The sequence below is a fragment of the Pongo pygmaeus genome, chromosome 16 (assembly GCF_028885625.2).
Source record: "Pongo pygmaeus isolate AG05252 chromosome 16, NHGRI_mPonPyg2-v2.0_pri, whole genome shotgun sequence".
NCBI lineage: Eukaryota > Metazoa > Chordata > Mammalia > Primates > Hominidae > Pongo > Pongo pygmaeus.
Window position 1 is genome coordinate 31,822,438 of NC_072389.2, and position 20,824 is coordinate 31,843,261.

Here is a 20,824-nt window from a genome sequence, read left to right on the forward strand (position 1 = left end):
GTCAGTTCGACTTGTTGACACTTAGAAAATGAAACAGGCTTTGATGTTCCCCAAAGAGTGTACTGAATGAAGAAGAAACTCTTATAATGTATAATTTAGAATGTTGAGCATATTTGCACTGAGAGTTTCAGCATCTACTAGGGCTCAATTCAGTGAACAAGAAGCCCTAATCTCAAGTATAGGAGTCATGCACTCTTTAAACTTTATTCAGTATTCAGACTAGAGGGTGGAGACAGCATTGGGTTCTTGCCTAAGGATGTGGTGGGATGATGGGGTGTTTTCAATGGCATCTTTCTGAGAATTCTGGTGGCCAATCCAGACTCAGCTATCATAGTAATGTTTAGGAGCTTAGTGCTCAGCACTGTGTCCTCTGTGCCTGGGACATCATGGTAGCAGAGTTTTATGTCTATCACCTTTCCAGTCTTAACCCTGAGCACGCAGAGTTCATCAACCCTCTTGCCACCTAGAGACAAGTCTGTCTTCTACACATCTACTTCTGCCTCCTTCATGGCCTGCCACTTGGTGATTTATTTTCCTGAAGAATTTACTCATGGATGATCTTCACAGTACACATCATAATAGACCACATGTATGCATTGAAATGAAGAGGAAAACGGGATTGTACAAGTCACTTTCCTTATAGAAACTCCTGTTATAATGAAATAAAAAGAGCAAACCTCCATGACTTAAGATTGCCAATTTAAATGAAACCATCCTTTCCTATGGCATGAATTGTAAGACTAGAGGGGTAAGAAGGTTTACTGAATTATAAATGCCCCAAATAATAGCACCTGAATTACTGCTACAATCTTCTGAGAAGTGAGAAATATGGACCAGGTCAGCTGTTTCTCTCATGCTAGGTCTCCAGGATGCAGGAGTTTGTTTTCTTGCTGAAGCTACGAACATGGTATGGAAAATGTAGCCCATGAACATGGTCTGAAAAAGCAAGAGTCTTGACTTTGCGGATGTCCTTGGGAGTGTAGTATGCAGTCCCATGGCTTACTAAGCTTTGTGGGCATGGTTCCTGGAACATCCCTGGTGTTCCTCTGTAAAGTGGTGTGGCTGTGAACAGGGAGCTGTGTTGGGGAAGGGGGACAGTCCTCCCTGCTGTGGGGATCTTTGTTTAGCCAGCACATTTGCAGAGTCAGCACTCAGCCTGCATCCATCTCTGAGATCACTACATGGTGGGCTGGGGTATGTTATACTTTCTTTCCTTTTTTCTATTAGGCTATTTCCACCTCTGCACAACACGCTCTGTATCACTAACATGCCTCACCTTCACATATCTGATGTCTAAAGGTTCATTTCCATGTCTTTTTGAGCAGGAATTAACCTACAACTCCATGATTATAAACTTTCTTCATATCTAGTTAACTTTCCTCCATGATAATGTCTAATGCTGTGGCTTTTGGGCTTGTCGCTTGAAATGGTTTGGCTGTGTCTCCACCCAAATCTCACCTTGAATTGTAATAATCCCCATGTGTCAAGGGCAGGGCCGGGTGGAGAAAACTGAATCATGGGGGCAGTTTCCCCCATACTATTCTCATGGTAGTAAACAAGTCTCACAAGGTTTGATGGTTTTATAAATGGGAGTTTCCCTGCACAAGTTCTCTTGTCTGTCACTATGTAGGATGTGACTTTGCTCCTCATTTGCCTTCTGCCATGATTGTGAGGCCTCCCAAACCATGTGCAACTGTGAGCCAATTAAACCTCTTTCGTTTATAAATTACCCAGTCTTAGGTATGTCTTCATTAGCATCATGAGAACCAATTAATACACCACAGGACAACATAGATCCACGATGGGAGTGTCAAGAGAATGTGTGCTCCCATAAATTTGTGATGGAGTCTGCATGAAAGAAAACTGAATTATCACAGTGTTTTCTCAAAGGCTTAAGGCATCATTTTCTTTTAAAACTTGGGGAAAAAAAGAATCCCTGTACTAAGAAAACACTCTTAATGCAGAAATATTTATGTTCACCATCACTGGTGTTTCTCAATCTTCTCTTCTAATGTCTGGGAGTCATGTCTTCTAAAATGTCTTTATAGTGAGATCTTACAAAGACACTGACAGAAAGTGCCTGAAAACAGGGCCTTCTAACATACGGGAGAAAGGCGTCTTTCCTTGGAAAAGTGGTTATGAACACAGGAATTGATAACTCTGGGTAACGGGAAGTGTGATAGGAAAGAAGAAAATGGATGAGTGTCCCTGGAGCTTGATAGTGTCTTTCTGAAGCAGGTGTCCTGTTGTAGGAATGGGGGATAATAAGGCAAGCTACTTTGCCATAGTCTCTCTATATCTCCATTCATCCTCTGATCTGTGGTTTTATTGTGGTGGAAATCCGTCTTTGTTATTTTTGTTTTATTTTTTGGTACCTGAAGATTACATTTTAAAAACTATTTTTATTTTATCATAGTTTTAGTTTTACAGAAGGTAGAAAAGATAATAGAGTTTCATATATCCTACAGCTTCCTGAAATGTTAACACCTTATATCCCCATAGCATATTTATGAAAAGTCAAAAATTGACAGTGGTACAAAACTATTAACTGAAAAATATTTTCTTCATATTTTACCAGGTTTTCCACTAATGTCATTTTTCGGTTCTAGGATCTAATCCAAGATACCACATTACATTTTCTGTCAGGCATATAACTGACTGATTGTTGTATAACATATTACTACATAGTTCAGACTTTCCAACCCAGCCCTACATACTACTTACCGTTTCTCTGGGTCAGATGCCTGGCAGAGATTTCAAGGGAAGGCTCATTTGGGGAAGGATCCCCTTCCAAGCTCCTGAGATTCTCGGGAGGATTCAATTTCCGTCCAGGTCAAGATCAGTTCACTGGTGAGTTATTCAAAGCCTTTTGGGAATTAATAACAATCAATAAAAACAGACAAGTAGAGAACATTTCCTAATGCAATGTATGAAGCCAGTGTTCCCTGACACCACAGCTAGACAAAGACATTTCAAGAAAAGAAAATTACAGACCAATATGAAACAGGTAAAAAGTATCAAGGAAATACTATCAAAATTAACTAGAAAGATACAAAAAGGAGTATACACTGGAAGGAAAACTATTTATCCCCACCATGTAAGTCTGGTTAAACATACAAAAACAACTGGTGTTATAAACTATACTAATAGAATTTTTTTAAAAGACTCATGGTCACCTCTAAAGACACAGAACAGGCATTTGACAAATTCCAAAGCCATTCATGATAAGAGCTCTGGGAAAATTAGGCATAGAAGAAAACTTTCTAAATCTACAAAAAGCATCCATGGAAAACTCACATAATATGAGGAAAGACACATAAGCCAACAAAATAGAGTTGAGCACCCCAAAATCAATCTTTATATATACGGCAAACATATTTTCAAGGTTGGAAAATCAAGATGAAAAAATAGTTTTTCAGAAAATGTTGCTGGGAGAAAGGGATATCCACATGCAAGTTAAACTGTTTCCTGCACCATGTATGTATTTGACTCAAAATAGAATATGTGGCTAAATGTAAGAGCTAAAACTAAAAATTCCACAGAAGAGAACATAAAAATAGATTTTCATGGCCTTACATAAAACAATGGATTCTAACATGTGACACAAAAGTACAAGTGACAGAAAAAAAATAGATGCATTAAACTTCATGTGGATCAATATCTTTTAAGATGCAAAGTACACCATCAAGACAACTGAAATAATGGAAGAAGACATTCTCAAGTCATGTAACTGTTAGGAGACTATTATCCAGAATATATGAAACATTCAGGCATGCACCACCACACCTGGCTAATTTTTGTATTTTTATTAGAGATGGGGTTTCGCCATGTTACTTAGGCTGGGCTAAAACTTCTGGCCTCAAGTGATCCACCCACCTGAGCTTCCCAAATTGCTTGGATTACAGGCATGAGCCACCATGCCCAGCCTCATTCTTCATTATTATTTTCTAAATTTGTATTTCTAAATAATATATTGTTCAGGTTTTTGTCTTCAACATTAGATAAATACATGTATAAATTAATGTTTAATCTTACTCAAATTATGAAAAAATGTAACAAATCCATATTGTGATCCATCCTATGGAACATCTGACAAGTTCTTTTCACTAAGACTAAGGTCAAAAAAATAAGTGAAGACCCAGAAACTGATACAGATGAGACAAGACCTGATGTGGCAGGTAGGTTCTAAGATGCTTCCCAATTATCCGCACCTCTAGATATGCAGAATCCTATTCTAATATCCTCACTGTGAGGTTTAGACATGCCATACCACATGTATAAACAAACACAAAAGGGGCAAAGTGTATGGAACAATGGTTTGTAAGAGAGATTATATCAAACAGTGAAGGACAGTGATATCTGAGACATACAATACTGTGACATGAGCTCTACCACTGCCTCAAGATACCACTTTGGGAGACGTTCCAGGCTGTGGTGTGGCATGGACTTTGGAAGATACTGTGAGTTGAGAAGATGGAACTGAGAGTCGAGTGCACATTGGCTGGATTGCATCTAGCATTTCTTCACATCCAGTGGTAAGAATGGGAGACAGCATCCATGTCAGCATCCATGAAGGCTGGACTGCTATTGTCATCATTACTCACTGAAATATGGTTCACAGAAGTACAGGAGCAATGCAGAAACAAAGGCAAAGACACAAAGAAAAGTAACTTGAATGAAGATTTAATATTGCACAAAGACTGACGCCTTTATATGTTGTACCAAAACCAAGGCTTAAAAAATAACCATTCGAGATAAAGTAAATGATGTGTGTAAGTCGAATGAACCAACCAAGTCGACACAAACCTACTTTTACTATACAATTTTCAAACATGTGGCTGATAAACTGAATATATTATAAAATAATGAAAGTGGAGCTTTCTAAGAGCAGAACAAAATTATCAGAAAAATAAGGATTAAAAATATTTTTACCTCCATTGGTTTCCCTATAAAACCTTAAGTTTGCTTTATATTTGGAAAATAATTTGTCACTTTCTTCACTACATAAATTCTACTGCCTTTCTAGTTTGTATGGAGTATAGGGTTGCTATTTATATGCAGTAAAATTAAGTTAAATGGTGCCAGGCTGTATACAATAGATGAGGGGTTGTTATTATTGTTATTTTAACCAAGATCTGTCATTGAAATTCTCCATGTACAATATTGAAGCCAAGAGACCCTGACTGCAGCCCTAACTGGAAAATCAAATGCCCATCTACTGATTTGGAGCACTTGTAAAATATCAGTGTTCACACTCTCTTGGTTGCTCACATCTCATAAATCTTGGACACATGTCCCCTATGTCCCCAGAATAATTTTAGAGCCTTATACTGATTATTACCTTTCTTGTACAGTAGACATATGTTATTGAGTTTCAGCGACTCATTCTGTATGAATGCTTCCCTCACAGGAGGATGTGCTGTCAACATATTCGTGTTGGCATTAAGGCACTCCTCAGTGCAAGCTCTCAATAAATTCTGGTCTGTTCGTTGGAGTCCTGCTAAATAATATTTTAAAATGGGGCTTTTTGAGACATGCGAGTAATAGGCATCTGTCTTTCAAAAACTGGTTACATAGTTAGCACCAGATGCTAAAACTGGTGACTGAAAAATGTGGAATATGATGAAGAAGATGAAAGAGGATGAGTCTCTGGAACTTGCGGGGATCTTCCTGAAGCAAGTGTACCCGTGTTCGAGTCAGTAAATCGATATGGAAAGATGCTTTGCTATTCTCTCTCTATGTGCCCTTTCATCTCCTGAGCTGAAGGTATTCTGTTTGTGCTTTGGAATTATTTTCTTATCACATTTAATACTTTTTTCAAAAATATTTTTCTTTGAAATAATTTTAAAGACACAGAAATATGCACAGATAGTAGAGAAAGCTTTAGATAGCTTTGAATTACATGCAATGTAATAGATTATGTAACCATGAGCCCTAAAAAATAGTTGGCACAAAACTATTTATTGAAGTATAGGCTTTTTCCATATTTTACTAGGCTTTTAAGTAATGTTGTTTTTCTGTCTAGCAGACCACATTGCATTGACTGTCAGGTGTATTATTTATTGCTGAATAATAAATTCTCACACACTAAGTGGCTCTTACTCACAGTTTCTCTGTATCATGAATCCAGATGTAGATGATGGCCAAGGACGAGGTCTCAAGTGAAGGTTTCAGCTGGGGAAGGATCCTCTTCCAAGTTCATGGGATTGTTGTTGGGAATCAAGGCCCTGTGCTGGTTGAGATGACTTCACTGGTGAACTATTCCAAACCTGAAAATAATAACAATCTATCACAAACTCTTCATAAACACTTAAACAACAGTAAAAGTGGAGAATAGATCACTTCCTGATGTATACTATTAGTTAGTTTACACTGATATTACAACTAAAGCAAGACATTTCAAGAAAGAAAAATTAAGACCAATATGTTTTATAAATAAGGGGCAAATATCTTCAATAAAATGCTAGCAATACAAATCAGGAAATGTAAAAAGAATTATACACCATCACCAAGGGTATTTGTCTCAGGAATGCAAATTTGGTTCAACATACAAAATAATTAGTGTCATGCCCTATAAGAATAAAACAAAAAACAAAAGCCATATGATCATCTCAAAAGATGCAGGAAAGGCACCTGACAAATCCAAAATCTATTTTTGATAACAGTATACAACAAATTAAGCCTATAAGGAAAGTTTCTTTATTTTAAAGGGCATCCATGAAAAACTAACTATCATCATAATTTAAAGGCTCAATAATTGTATAAAAATGGACATACAGATCAAAGGAATATAGTAGAATTGAATGTCCAAAAATTAATCTTTACCTTTATAGTCAAATGATTTTATAAGGTTGCCAAGCCAATTCAATATGGAAAAATATATTTGTAACAAATGTTGCTAGGACAATTGAATAGCCACAAGCAAGTTGAACTTCTCACTCACACCATATACATAATTGGCTAAAAATAATCATATATCCAAATCTAAGATCTAAATAGACCAAACCCTTAGAAGATAATACAGAAATACATAATTTGGGTCTTAGGTTAAACAATAACTCCTATAATTTCTAAGATATGATACTCAAAGCCCAAGAAAAGGAAATAAAAAACATGAATATATTTAACTTTGGAAGAATTAAAACCTTCTGAGATTCAAAGTACATAATTAAAAGTAAAAAGATAATGCAAAGAATTGAAGAAAATCTTCACAATCACATAGCAGAAAAGAATCTATTAGCCACAACATATAAAATGTTTTACAACTCAAAATAAAAAGGCAAATACCACAATCAAATTGGTGAACTATCTGAATAGACATGTATCCAAAGATACTATAGTCATGTTTAGTAAGCACATGATATGAGGTCTAAGTCTTTTGTCATTAGGAAAACGCAACTCTAAACAACCATTAGATACACTTCACAAATCTAAAGGGTATATTGCAAAAAAAAGTAAATTTAAAAAGGCAAATTACTTTGTGTGATTTCGGTTATGTGACACTGCAATGTGAAAAAAATATAGAGATAACAAAATGTTTGGTATTTACTAGGAGCTTGGAAAAGAAGCAGGTCAAACTGGTGAGGTACAGCAGATTTGCTCTAGGCAGTGAAATTATTCCGGTATCATACTGTAATGATAAATACGTGATTATATTTTACAAATCCTAAATAAATTTGTAATACAAAAAGTGAACTTAAAATATACAAATTAAAAACCTTCTACAGTAGGTAGCAGACAGCATGGGGCTATACACATAATAGGATTAAATAACACATCAGTGAAATAACATCACTGAATGGAGTGGGGGAAAAGCAGCTGACTCAAGGAACATAGCAAGTAAGTGGATATTCTGAGTCTAAAGGGTAAAGATTTATCCATAAAAACTTTAGTTGGTAAAGTTCTTTCTCATGGCCATATACATTTCTAATTCTGAAACCACCTATACAAGTCTTTTGGATTACGTGATTAAATAACAGAACCATCTTTATCACTGTTAGTGTGGTAGGCTACACACAAGTAAGCGGGAATAGGTGCACTGATTCACATGGTAATGGATTAGATCATGGGGTGCTGGAGGATTACTAGGAATTCATGTTTAACTTAAAGATACAGATACATGAGAAAATATTTGTGTGTGTGTGTGTGTCTGTGTGTGTGTGTGTGTGAATCAGTATACACAGATGTGTTTGCTCTGGCAGCACACAGGATCACGAATCAACAGATGCCCCAGGAGCAATGAATATGCCAAGGGCCCAGATCTCCATTTCTAATTCAATTTTCCAATAAGAAGAACTAGGGCTCTGTGAAAAAAAAAATGGTTAATACCAGGCTTGTGAGGAAATCCACACAATTAGCTTAAGCACCTAGTAGTGTGAGAAAAAATAAAATGCCAAGAAAAAATAAAATAAAATAAAAATAAAAATAAAATAAAACTAAAATATTTTTTCTAGTAGTGCCAGAAAAAATAGAATGCCAAACAACAGTGCAAACAACTAACCAACCACATAACAACAGAAAAGCTTAATTATGGTAGTGTTTCAAAATCACAAATGATCCAACTGAAAGACCTTCCAACAGCCAACACTGCAACAATTTAAACAAATAAATGAAGTAGTATAAGAGTAAAAGAAATATCCATGTTTGCATACTGATAAAAATGATTGCATAAATATAATGACTATTGGAGGAGAATAGACACTTTCAGGATGAAAGTTCCAAATAACTTTTGGTAGACATTCTGCTCATAAAGTGGAGCATTTTTTGTTTTGTTTTGTTTTGTTTTGTTCAAGATGGCACATTGGAGACTTTGTTAGTGTGCCTCACCTGCTTAGAAAGAGCAAAATAATGTCTAGAGATTCACACTGTGAATCTGTATCCAACAATCACAGGAACTCAACAGAAAAAGTGAAAGAATCTTTGGATACTTTGAAAGGAGCAGCAGGCAGCAACTTGTACCATGTGTCAGATGGGCAACTGAGCCTTCAGAGTGCAAAAGGAGGAGACTCTCTCTGTGATACATTCCCACTGGGGAACCAGGCAATCGAGGTCACAGGGATGCACCTTAACCCTGCCCAGCGCTGGAGCTGACTTAGAGAGGAGGGGACCATGAAACAAGGAGTGGCACCTGGGTGTGCTTCGTGTGCACTCCCAGATCCCAGCAGGGACAGAAGGAAGATATTCCTGACCCTAATTCATAGAAGATCTTGCAGACATCAGCCAAGTAACCCAGGCAGCAGTCACGCACTGGAAGAAGCTCCCAACTGAGGGAGAAGCTGACCAACTAAGATTTGTATTTGATCTAATATTGAGCAGAGGATGAACCCCCTAAGGCCCGAACCAAGGGGCGTGCAGGAAGCACTCTTGTGCCAGGGTCATCGGAGCTGGGTACTGCTGCTTCACATGTCAAATCAAGGGGTGTGGCCTCAGAGCTACTGTTTCACTTTCAGTCTCCAGTGGGAAGTCTTGCAGCCTGGGGCAGGTTTGTGCTCTGAGCCTAGACTGCCTGGGACTTAGCTGGCTGTTGTGGGTGTTTGCCAGAAGAAGTCTGCGTGTGTAAGACCTTCTGTGTTAAGGTCATGGGAATTGACCTGCCACTTGCTACCCCTCTCTCCATCTACAGACTCTCATGTGGCAGAGGGTGTTCTCCTCCCTGGAACATTATCCCAGTGGTCAGGGAACTGTCCACTGACCCCCATTGTGGCTTCTGCTTACACCCACACCTGGAGAGGCAGAGTATGGACTTTCCTGACCCAGCCCACACTCGGCTTTGACCCTCTACCTGTCCTAGTAGCAGAACAGGAACAGGGACTTTTCAGAGTTCCGTGTCACTTCCCATCAGCTGACTACTTCCCCTGGGTAACAAAGGTTAAGCATAAATCCCACCACCATGACTGCAGCTGGCTCTCTCCTGCAAGGGCCACCTTCTGGCCCACGGTCAACCAACACAGTCCATTACAACATCTGCTGGTGCACTAACATGATACTGGTATAAATGTAGACATACAGACCAGAGGAAAAGAACAGAGACTCAAGAAATGAAGCCAAATACTTATGATTAACTGATTTTCAACAAAGCAGACAAAAACATACACTGAGGAATGAACACCCCATTCAATAAAAGGTGCTGGGAAAATAATATAGCCACATGCAGAAGAATGAAACTGGATCCTCCTCTGTCACCATATATAAAAATTAACTCAAGATGGATTAAAGACTTAAATGTAAGACACGAAACCGTAAAGACATTGGCTTAGGTAAATCTAAGACCCCGAAAGCAACTACAACATAAACAAAAAACAAATAAATGGGACTTAGCGAAACTTAAAAGCCTCTGCACAGCAAAAGAAATAATCGACAGAATAAAGAACCAACCTACAGAATGGGAGAAAATATTTAGAAACTGTCCATCCAACAAAGGATTAATCCAGAATCTAGAAGAAACACAAACAAATCAGCAAGAAAAAAATAAATAACCCCGTTAAAAACTGGGGAGATGATGTGAACAGGCAAAATAAAATATACAAATGGCCAGCAAACATATGGAAAAAAAAAATGCTCAACATCACTTATCATCAGGGAATGCAAATTAACACCACAATGCGATACCAATCTTACCCTAGTCAGAAGGACCATTATGAAAAAGTCAATAAATGATAGATATTGGTGTGGATAAGGTGAAAAGAGAATGCTTAGACACGCTTGGTGGGAATGTAAATTAGTATAACCTGTATGGGAAACAGTATGGAGATTTCTCAATGAACTTTTAAAAGCAGAGCTACCATTCAATCTAGCAATCTCACCACTGGGTAGGGACCCAAATGAAAAGAAGTCATTCTATCAGGCGCCACCTCCGGTCTTCCTGGACCCCGCAATTCAGGGGTTTCAGGCTCCGGACAAGTGCAGGGTTCTCCATAAAGGAAGCCTCGGTAGTGGACCCGACCCCTTGCAGCCTCACAGGGAGGGAGTAGAGGGGCGTGTTCTGCAGCCTGCTGCACAGGATAAAAGGCAAATTCTATCTGGTGAGCAAGAGGTGCCTGTGGCAGCTCTGCTGGGGCTGCAGGAGTACAGGTGAGAGTGGCTGGCGGCCTGTCGCACAAGTGTCTGCGGAGCACATGCTCAGAAAACTGGGGCAGACAGGCAAAGGTAGTGGTCGCAGAGACTTTGGTTCAGGGGCTCAACACACCGGCCAGGGATGTGGCCCATCACCTAGTCTCTGGAAGCATTTTGTGCTCCTCACTCAGCTTCCTGTTTCAAGTCGTGACAATGTATTTCAGAGGACTTGGGGGAAATTCGCCCTCCTGGCACCTTCAGGTTGCTTCTCATTGGCACTCTGCTGGGGAAGGGAGGAAGTCCGCTAGGATGGTGTGAAGGAGGGGTGCCCAACCTCGGGCTTGGCACATGGGTGAGCTCCACTTCCTGGCCCCGAAGCCCTTATTGCATCTGCTGCAGACTACGTCAGACTGGGCACGGTGACACAAGAGTTCACCTAAGTGAGAAATCCGGGTTAAGTTAGGTGTTGCTTCCCAGCGGGAGACCCGAGCCTGCCTTCTTCCTGGGCCTGAGTGAAGTGACATGGCCACTGCCAGGGCTGGGGGCCAGGGAAGCCTGTTTCTGGTGTCACTGTGCTCTGTGCCAAGTAGGGAGAAATGTTTTTAAGGAGTTGACGACAACTCCTGAGAAACCATTTCAGTGGTTACTGGAGGACTTGCACTCTGGAAATGCAGAGAACCCAGGACAGCTGCCAGGATTAACTGGGTGACTACACACGAGAGGGCAGACAGAGCCTGGCTCATTTCACTACTGTGCATGGGTTAGTTGCCACCATCAGCTGTGATGGGAACATGTGGTGATTGCTTCTGGAGATGACAGTGGCCCTGAAGAGTCTGGAGACTGGGAGATCCCACATCAAGGCGCCAGCAGGTTTGGTGTCTGGTGACAGCCCACTTCCTGGCTCATAGTCAGCGGGTTTCTCTTGTGCTGGCATCTCTCTCACTCCTAGGCTAGGCTCCTTCTGCAACCATTCATTAGCTGCCAACCCCTAAGGGCCAGATAATACATGTGCAAATTACAACCTGGCACACCCAAGGTAGCAGGAGGAGAAAGAGCAACTTTTTGTCTTGGCGGCCAAGCTTCATAGTTGGCTGGCACCCAAAGTGCATTTCAGGTTTTTATGGTTCCTTGTCTGAGCTTATTGTAGCTGATTCCCAGGGTATCCTAATCTAAGAAGCAGTGAGTGAGCAGTGAGTTAGAAGCAGTGAGTGAGCCTGAACTTTGCTAACTGGAAGGACTGGCTGTCCCCTCCCCTTACCTTCCAATCTCTCTCCCAGACTGCCATGTATAAGATAGCCCCACCTAAAATAACTGATGGCACTTCAGTTCTGTGTTGATTTTCCTTGCAAAACATGGGTAAGATCTTAAAAAGATCCTGGAAGTGTGTCTGTGTGGCATGCATCGAGGTACGTATCCTTCCTTGAGGTGTGTTAGTTTCATCTTTCAGTACTCAGAGTTGTCTCCATAGTGCCAGGGAGGGAGGAGGTGCCAACCCCCTGTGCTCAGCCAGGATGCTCTGGCCTGGCCAGGCCTTCTGAGGCTTCCACAGACCTAAGAGGGACTAAGAGCTGGGGTCAAAATGTTCCTGTCACTGATGCCCTGCTTCTGGAAAGGAGATCCAGAAGGAAAAAGAAAAGATGTTGGGACCTTTTTTTTTTCTTTTCCTAGCCACATCCTTTGGGCGTTGGAGTGGGACAAAATAAACGTATGCTCAAGAAGACAGTCTATGCTGAAAATGACATATAGTGTAACCACCCAATGGGTTCACCTTGCCTGCTGCCTAAAAGAGTTGATTTATCAAGACAGGAAAATTGCAATAGAAAAAGAGTAATTCACGGAGAGCCAGCTGTGGAGGACACTGGAAGAGTTTTATTATTACTCAAATAAGTCTCCCAGGACATTCAGGTATCAGTGTTTTTAAGGATAATTTGGTGGGTGGGGGAAGGCCAGTGAGTTGGGAGTTCTGATTGGGTCAGATCAGAGACCGAATCACAGGGAGTCCAAGCTGTACTCTTATGCTGAGTCAGTTCCTGGGTGGAGGCCACAAGATCAGATCAGGCAGTTTATCCACCAGGGTTGTGCCAGCTGATCCATCAACTGCAGGGTCTGCAAAATATCTCAAGCACTGATCTTTGGAGCAGTTTAGGGAGGGTCAGAATCTTGTAGCCTCCAGCTGCATGACTCCTAAGCCATAATTTCTAATCAAGTGGCTAATTTGTTAGTCCTACAAAGGCAGTCTAGTCTCCAGGTAAGAAAGAGGTTTGTGTTGAGAAAGGGCTGTTATTGTCTTTGTTTTAAACTATAAACTGTAAAGTAAGTTCCTCCCAAAGTTAGTTTAGCTTATGCCCAGGAAGGAACAAGAGCTGCTTAAAAGGTTAGAAACAAGATGCAGTCGGTTAGGCAGCCAGGTGCAGAGGCTCACACTTGTAATTCCAGTACTTTGGGAGGCAGAGGCAGGTGGATCACTGGAGGCCAGGAGTTCTAGACCAGCCTGGCCAACAAGGCAAAACTCCATCTCTACTAAAAATACAAAAATTAGCCCGGTGTGTCATGCCTGCAGTCCCAGCTCTTCCAGAGACTGAGGCACAAGAATTCCTTGAACCCAGGAGGCAGAGGTTGCAGTGAGACGAGATTGGTCCAGTGCACTCCAGCCTGTAGGACAAAGTGAGATCCCCTCTCTTTCTCTCTCTCTCACACACACACACAGTCATTCTATCAAAAAGGCACTTACACTTCTAGGTTTATCACAGCACAATTCACAATTGCAAAAATATGAAATCAATCTAAGTGCCCATCAGCCAATTAGTGGATAAAGAAAATGTGTGTGTATGTGTGTGTGTGTATGTATGTATGTATATTACAGAATACTACTCAGCCATAGAAAAGAACAAAATAATGTTTTTCTAAGCAATTTGGCCATTATCACAATTGAAGTAACTCAGGAGCAGAAAACCAAATACTGCATGTTCTCACTTATAAGTTTGGGGTAAGCAATGGATATGCAGGAGCATGCAGAGGGGGATCATGGACATTAAAGATTCAGAAAGGAGGAGGGTTGGAGGCGAGTGATGGATAAAAAATTATCTGTGAGGTAAAATGTACACTATTCGGGTGACAGGTACACTAAAAGCCCCAGACTTCACCACCATACAATTCATGCATGTAACCAAAAACTACATGTAATCCCAAAGTTATTGAAATTTTAATAAATTTATTTCAAAGGAAAAGCAGTGGTGTATGATTCTCCCAGTATTGAGTGTGTGTTGTATAGAGTGACTTTTTTTAAACACACAACATGAAAAGGGAGGAAAAGAATAATTTTACAGAAGAGATTTTTAGAACTAAAAGATTTTGATCCAGGTGATCAAATTAACATCAGCAGTGATAAAGCCTGTTGACAACTTCTGCCCTGGATATTATGTAATAATGATGGTACTTTTCATCTATATTCTTCCTCCCTTAAGCCCAGAAGTCCAGTCTCATCATGAGAGAAACATCAGAGAAATCCCAATTTAGAAACGTCAATGGCATCAAAAACAAGGAAACTCTGAGAAACTATCACATTCAATGGAGCCTATAAAGCCATAATATCTAAATGTGATGACGTATCCTAGAAGAGATCCTAAAACATAAACTTAATATTAAGCAAAAACTAAAAAATCAGAATAAAGTATGTATAGTACTCAATGACAATACATGATATTGGTTGGTTAATTTTGACAAATGTTGCACGCTATGAGATTAATAATAGACACTGTGCATGGAGTATATGGAAACTCTCTACTAGATTTGCAACTATTCTGTAAATGTAAAACCATAGAACCGTTTTTTGTTGTTGTTTCTGTTTTTTGCTTTTGTGTTTTTTGAGACAGAGTCTCCCTCTGTTGCCCAGGGTGGAGTGCAGTGGAGTGATCTCGGCTTACTGCAACCTCCACCTCCTGGGGTGAAGCGATTCTCCTGTCTCAGCCTACCGAGTAGTTGGGATTACAATCGTCCACCACAATGCCAGGCTAATTTTTTGTATTTTTACTAGAGACAGGGTTTTGCCATGTTGGTCTCAAACTCCTGACCTCAGGTGATCTGCCTGCCTCAGTCTCCTAAAGTACTGGGATTACAGGCGTGAGCCACTGTGCCCGGCCTTGTAAAACCTTTCTTTAAAACTTGATTTTTGTTGTTGTTGTTATTAATGTCACTCACAAGCTTAAAAAAAAAAAATCATTAGCAATATTGTTGATACCTCCTTTGTGCATCTCCTTAATTTCTCAGTTTTCCTTAAGCACTAAACTTAACTATATTGTGAATTGTCATTCCATACTTTAAAAACAGTTTTTCCTCTTTGAGTATTTCTGAATACTATATTCTTTAGGTCCTTTTCGTCTTCAGATTTAAGTGAAGGTGTTTAATTCATTAATAGTCCTAGTTTAATCATGAGAAAACATCAGCTGAAACCATATCGTGGGACATCCTATTAAATACCTGACTGGCACTTTTCAAAAGGGTCAAGGTCATGAAAAAGAAGTGAAGGCCAGGAAACTGTTTCATATAGGAGAATACCTCATGTGCCACGTAGACTCTAAGTGGGTGCCCATTTATCCCCACCTTCTCATATACACAACCTTCTACTGTAATCCCACTCAAGTGAGTCTAAGCAGGAATTGTGACTTGCTTTGAAACAACAGAATAGTGCAAAGGTATAGAAGTGTCAGTTGGATTCTTATATATGATGATGATTTTGGTCTTGCTAGAAATGTTTCTCTCGATGGATTTTATGAAGCCATGTCAGAGAAGCCCCCTTGGCAAGGCACTTTATTTAGCCAATGGCCAACAGCCAGGAAGGTAGAGGCTTTTTGTGCAATATGCTGTTCTACAGTTGGAAATATTATATTTAAAACTAACCATACTGCCCAAGGAAGTTTACAGATTAAATGCCGTTCCTACCAAACTACTAATGACATTCTTCACAGAACTAGAAAAAAACTGTTAAAACTCATATAGAACCAAAGAAGAGCCCCAATAGCCGAGGCAATCATAAACAAAAAGAACAAAGCTGGAGGCATCATATTATCTGACTTCAAACTACACTACAGGGATAAAGTAACCAAACAGCATGGTGCTGCTACAACAGCAGGCACATAGACCACTTGAACAGAATAGACAGTCTAGAAATAAGGCCGCACACCTATGCCCATCTGATCTTTGACAAAGCTGACAAAAACAAGCAATGGGGAAAAGACTCTCTATTCAATAAACGGTGCTGGGAGAACTGGCTAGCCATATGTAGAAGACTGAAACTGCACCCCTTCCTTACACCATATACACAAACTAACTCAAGATGGATTAACGACTTAAATGTAAAACCCTAAATTATAAAAACCCTGGAAGACAACCTAGGCAATACCATCCTGGATATAGGAATAGGCAAAGATTTCATAATAAAAACTCTGAAAGCAATGGCAACAAAACAAAAATTGGCAAATGTGATCCAATTAAACTTAAGAGCTTTGCACAGCAAAAGAAATTATCATCAGAGTAAACAGACAAACTATAGAATGGGAGAAAATATTTGCAGACCATGCATCTGATGAAAGTATAATATCCAGCATCTAGAAAGTACTTAAACAAATTTAAGAGAGAACAACAAACAACCCCATTAAAAAGTAGGCAAAGCATCGGGCGCGGTGGCTCACGCCTGTAATCCCAGCACTTTGGGAGGCCAAGGTGGGCGGATCATGAGGTCAAGAGATTGAGACCATCCTGGCTAACATGGTGAAACCCTGTCTCTACTAAAAATACGGAAAATCAGCCAGGTGTGGTGACATGCACCTGTAGTTCCAGCTACTTGGGAGGGGGAGACAGGAGAATTGCTTGCAACCGGGAGGCGGAGGTTGCAGTGAGCCAAGATCACGCCATTGCACTCCAGCGTGGGTGACAGAGTGAGACCTGGTCTCAGAAAAGAAAAAAAAAAAGTAGCAAAGGATAAGAACAGACAATTTTCAAAACAGGACACACATGCGGCCAACAAGCATATGAATAAAAGCTCAATATCACTGATCATTAGAGAAATGCAAATCAAAACCACAATGAGATACCATCTCACACCAGTCAGAATGGCTATTATTAAAAAGTCAAAATAACACATGCTGGTGAAGTTGCAGATAAAAAGGATCACTTACACACTGTTGGTAGGAGTTTAAGTTCATTCAACCATTGTGGAAAGCAATATGTCAATTCCTCAAAGAGCTAAAATCAGAATTACCATTCAACTCAGCAATCCCATTACAGGGTATACACCCAGAGGAACAGAAATCATTCTTCCAAAAAGACACATCCACATGAATGTTCATTGGAGCACTACTTACAAGAAAAAAGACATGGAATCAACTTCAATGCCCATCAATGACAGGATGGATAAAGAAAATGTGCTACATATATATCATGGAATACTATGTAGCTGAAAAAAAGGATGAGATCATGTCTTTTACAGGAACATGAATGGAACTAGAAGCTATTATCCTTAGCAAACTGACACAGGAGCAGAATACCAAATTATCACATATTCTCACTTTTAAGTGGGAGCTAAATGATGAGAACTCATGAACACAAAGAACGGAACAAAGGACACTGGGGCCTACTTGTAAGTGAAGGGTAGAAGGAGGGAGAAGAGCAGCAAAAGTAAATATTGGCTAGTAGGCTTAGTACCTGGGTGATAAAATGATCTGTACAATAAACCTCCATTACACAAGATTACCTATATAGAAAACTATACATGTATCTACAAACCTAAATTTAAAGATATAAAGTTAAAAAAAATCAAAATCATATAAAAGCTATAAAAAACAAAAAAATACTAAACAGAGCTAGTTTTCAAATAAAGTTATATTGCTTCACAGTTACTGTATCTTATAATAACAAATAATCCTAATTCCTTTCTCATGTCCTTTGCATTACTGCTGATATCCACTTCATATATATATGTGTGTATATATATACATATACACAAACATATACAAACACACATGCACATGTGCATATATCTGTACACATATATACTTATACATTATATGCACAAGCTTATCTTAACAATTTTTCTATTATTTTCAAGAAATTGTTTTCTCTTATAATAAGCTACGAATATAAAAATGTTAAACCAATAAAAAGTTAAAATTATATATAACTGATATTTTTAGAAATGTGAGAGATGGAAAAATATAAAATGCTCAGTGAGAACCACAAAAGGCAGAAAATGAATGGAAGATGAAAATAGGAAGAACGAACGAGGATAACAAATCAAAAACATTGACAAATATGATAAATATTAATCCAACTGTATCACTTACCACTTTGAATGTCAAAGGTCTAACTGCACCAAGTAAAAGACACAGATTTACAAAATGAATCAAAAAACAAGACGCAACTGTTATTTATAAGCCCAACCTAAATATAAAGACAAATAAAAGTAAATGAATGGAACAAAGTGTACGATGATAACTCTAATCAAAGTAAACAAGAGGAGCTAAATTAATTACAGGCAGAGCAGACTTCAAAGCAAGAAAAGTTATCAGGAATAAAGAAGGGCAATACATAGAGATGAAGAGCCATTCTTTCAATAAGATGTCATAATTCTTAATGCCTATGAGCCTGATTGATAACAGAGCGTAAACTATGAGACAGAAATCAACAGAAACACAAGGAAAAAGATGAATTCAGTATTATAGTTGGAAACATTAACACCCTATATCAAATACAGACAGATCTAGCAGGCAGTAATTCAGGAGGGAAAAGCTGAACTCAAGAGCACCAACAAGCAACTGGACCTAACTGACACCTACAGTCTCCTTCCCTCAACTACTGCAGATGACACATTCTTCTTAAGCTCACATGGAATATTCAGCAAAATGTGCCACATTCCGGGACAAAAAATACCCTAACAATTTTTAAAAAGTAAATCATACAATGTCAGCTCTAAGACCACAGTGGAATTAAAATAGAAATCGAAGGATGACTGGAATGATAACTGTAATATCCCAAAATGCACTGAGATTAAACAACACACTTCCATATAATATATGGGTCAAAGAAGATATCTCCAGAGAAATTTTTTTAAATTAACTAAATGAAAATAAAAACACAATTTATCAAAATTTGTAGGATGAAAGGAAAGCAGAATATATAGGCAAATAAATACCATTGAACACATACATAGGAAAGGATGAAAAGACCAAAAATCTGTCATCTGTGTTTCCACCTTTGGAACCTAGAAAGGGAAGAATATATGAAATCTAAAGTCAGTAAAAGAAAAGCGATAACGTTGTTAACAGACTAAAACAAAGGAAAAGTTAAAGCAACTGGATTTTTCAAACACATATTATCTTAATAGTTCTCAGAACACAGAGGCATCCAAAATTAACAGGGCAAACAAAGCACCCCCAACACCCCCCTTGCTTACGGGCATGCAGCCATGACCCCTCAGAAATGGGGACCCCGCGCTTCAGAAATGATCAGTGTCGGGCTACTGAGGCCGGGCAGTATCATTTCCTCCGAAGTCATGCTGTACATTTTAGAATAGCTAAATTATAGATTTTTAGTGTTCTCGCCATAAAGTATTAGCTGGTGAGTTGATGCACATGTTAGTTAGCTTGACTGAATCTTCCCCAATGAATACAAGAATCGAAGTAACACACTGTTATCCATAAACATACGCAATGTGTCAACTAAAAATAAAAGTTTTGGTAAATTCTTTATCTATGAATAATTCACAAATAGGAAACGTGGGTAAGTAACAATTGTTATGTCCATAATATAAAACGGCATATGTGACAGAAAGAAAGCTTTTTAAATGTACGTTACGGTCTCGGAAACACGGAGAAATCCTGAAGTCTGAAGAACAAACAGGGACGAAGACACAGGCAGGCACCGCCACAGGAACAAGCGCGCGTTCCTGGAGAAGCCACCGGGAAAGCTCAACAAGGACCCCGCAGACATCCGCCCTTAGTTCCCCTGTACATCTCACCGCCCTCTCCCCCTGTCAGCCTCGCCCTCCCATCGCCGCCCTCCACCCTCCTCCCTCACTCCCTGTCAGCCTCGCCCTCCACCCGCGGCCCTCACGCCCCACTTGGGCCTGGCTCCCGCCCCCAACCCCAGCCTGCGCGGCAGCCTCGGGTCCCTTCACTGCGCAGCTGCGACCCCCGCGCCCGCACTTCCCTTCAGGCTGCTCCCAGCCTCACCTGTGTGGGCGCCAGGTGGAGAGGAGCCGGCAGATCTGAGTTTTCTCTTCCATGGATCCCACCTACACCTGCAAAAGGACTGAGGGGGCAGAAACCTGCGCTGGCGGGGAAGTGAGGGTCTGAGCGATGGAGAAAAGGCGGTGAACAAGGGCAGCCCCATGAGCCCTGCAGTCAGGCAGCCCAGGGTCCTCTTTGCCCTTCTCCACCCTCGTTTCTCCCAGACCCACGCCCCCCTGGCCGAGCCCAGGAGGCTCCCAGGGGGACAGGGCCCACTCACTCCTCAACGTCTTTCCCATAGGCTGTGCTCATAGGCCGGGGTAACATCTCAGGGAACCAAACCCAGACATTGGAATCCCTCCCCACAGAGCTCAGTCCTCAGGGAGCGGCCCTCCCTGCCTCCCCTGCCCAGTCCCTCCGTGGTCTGCCCTTCCTGCTCCTGAGTCCTCACCAATTACTCATCCCAGCGGTCCTTCCAATCCACCGCCCTCTTCTCATGGCCTGGCCTGTGCGGGGCACACACGTTTTCCTCCTGGCTTTCCCTCCCCTGT

The 20,824-nt window shown here is 40.2% G+C and overlaps 1 long non-coding RNA gene across 1 annotated transcript; it reads right to left on the reverse strand.

Annotated features, from left to right (window-relative positions):
* Positions 1 to 174: 174 nt before the first annotated feature.
* Positions 175 to 20,068, reverse strand: LOC134738261 (uncharacterized). Its single transcript, XR_010123919.1, has 6 exons — positions 19,252 to 20,068; positions 6,107 to 6,269; positions 2,725 to 2,866; positions 1,731 to 1,848; positions 792 to 936; positions 175 to 649 (listed from the first exon to the last, which is right to left on the reverse strand). It is a non-coding gene; the product is annotated as an uncharacterized LOC134738261 (long non-coding RNA).
* Between the last annotated feature and the right edge of the window lie 756 nt (positions 20,069 to 20,824).